This window comes from Setaria italica, chromosome IX (assembly GCF_000263155.2).
Source record: "Setaria italica strain Yugu1 chromosome IX, Setaria_italica_v2.0, whole genome shotgun sequence".
In the NCBI taxonomy this organism is placed as follows: Eukaryota; Viridiplantae; Streptophyta; class Magnoliopsida; order Poales; family Poaceae; genus Setaria; species Setaria italica.
Genome location: NC_028458.1, coordinates 47,305,882 through 47,308,057, shown reverse-complemented (window position 1 = coordinate 47,308,057; position 2,176 = coordinate 47,305,882).

Sequence of the window (2,176 nt, the reverse complement as noted above, 5' to 3'; positions counted from 1 at the left end):
CCCTTTTTAAAAATAAAAAATAGGAACTCTATCTTTCAATTAAGAAGAAAAGAGATTCAAACAAAAATTATAGGCATGAAGCAGATAAGCTCAACACAAGAAAAATAACCTATCAATAGCTAAGCTCAACATGTGCAATCAGCTTGTACTTATAGGCTCATCAACCTAAGTAATACTGAAACAAAACCTCAACACAAATTCTTATGCATTGGTGCTCGGAATCCATTTTTTCCTTGGGTGATAATCTTCTTCGCTTTTATTGTCACATGCGGAACTGTTAGGAATTTGTTGTCGAAGATATGCCGATTACGCTCTTTCCAAATATTCCGCACAATAGATCACCTAGCAGCATTTAATTTTTTACACAAATTTACATGCTTCACGTAATTTGCTTGAAAAACATGATGATAACTAAAGATCCCATATTTGAGAATGTTTTGAGATGAAAATTGACGTGATATCAATGTAATAATGACAAATATCTTTTTCCTACTATTTCCTTACTGTTCCTACATTCATAGCTTCCATCAACTCGTCCAGCAATCTCGAACATAAAAACCGGAAGCATCTTTAAGGATGGAGCTGATCCAAGCCTTGTTTAGTTCCTAAATTGGAAGTGGTAAAGTTTACATTTTACCATAAATGCGCAACTGTAGCATTTCGTTTGTATTTGTGAATTATTGTCCAAACATTGACTAATTAGGCTCAAAAGATTCATCTCGTAAAATACAACAAAACTGTGCAATTAGTTTTTAATTTCGTCTACATTTAGTACTCCATGCATGTACCGCAAGTTTGATGTGACGAGGAATCTTCTTTTTGCATAGTGGTAAAGTTGGGAAAAGGGGACTAAACAAGGCCCCGATCCACGTTCTAAAGCTTTGGGCGTCCATGAAACCGGAAGCCATCCACGATGCGGCCGCAGAGGATCAAGTCGCGCCCTCACCGCCGGTGCAGTCCCTTCTGATGGCCTCACCGACCCGTTTAAATCTCACGACAGCGACGGCTCTTGTATTTCTTCCAATCGGATGCCAGTATGCTGCTCATAGGCAACGTTAACTAGAGCTTGACCGGACACTAATTTCCTGCCGCTCCTGCGCGTTGCCGGGCCTGATTGTGCTGCTGCTTTTCCGGGCTAAACTGGCACAGGACACGCAAGGGTAAACAGCCGAGTAAAGTCACTGGAGATGACGACGGATCTTCACCTCCCTTCCCCCTGTTCATAGAATTTCCAGATGAAGCACAGCTACATGTCCAGTCTAGAATAGATTCACTACACTCAGCAGTCAGCACCACCATAAATCCCTCAGCTGGACTAGATCTACATATACATCTTGGCCGACAAATTTTTCACCTTTTTCCCCTCGCCAAGCAACATGGCATGATTTGAGGTGAAACCAATAAAATATCTGTGCATTCTGCCTTTTTTTCAAAAAGAAGGGTTTTTTTTATTATAGTCCAAAATACTTGTGCATTATTTTCTTGCTTTTGATTCAGGCGCCGAGAAAAGCCAAGTGCTTTCTGGAAAGCACCAGAAATGCTAAGAATTAAGAAGATGGCGCAGGCTTAAGAAGGACGGCACTGGCAAGGTAATATAGGACAATGCTTAAAAATGGCGGACTCTATTGGTGCCATCCCTTTGTGTGGAGATATGATTTTTTTTTTATGCTTCACTGGTATGATAAGTGCAAAGCGTTCGAGCAATCGAGCTCCTTTTGTTGGTGGACCTAAGCTGGAGAGATCATCCTTCCACGGAAAGATAACACTGCACAGGACGACGATTAGAGCAGGCTCCTCTGTTTCACTTGCCGTGTGTTTGGTTACTGGGTCGGAACGGGTCGGAACGGGTCGGACCTCCTTCGTCCCACGTTTGGTTCAAAAGAGAACTGGGTTGGGTCGAACCCACATGGGAATATTCCCATTAGATCCGGGTCCAAGGGATTCCTCCAAAACCAACGGATCATTTCGACCCAGATCTTCTCACGCGTCTCCTCTCACCGCACCTCCTCTCACCCCCGAGCCCAACGCCAGCACCGCCCGGCTCCAACCCCGCCGCCCTGACCTCCTCCGCCGGAGCCCCCATCCGCCGCCTCACCCACCTTCGCCGCCGCCCGTAGCATACGCCGCGCCAGCCCCCATCCACCGCCCGCTGTTCCCCTCACCTTCTCCCTTGATC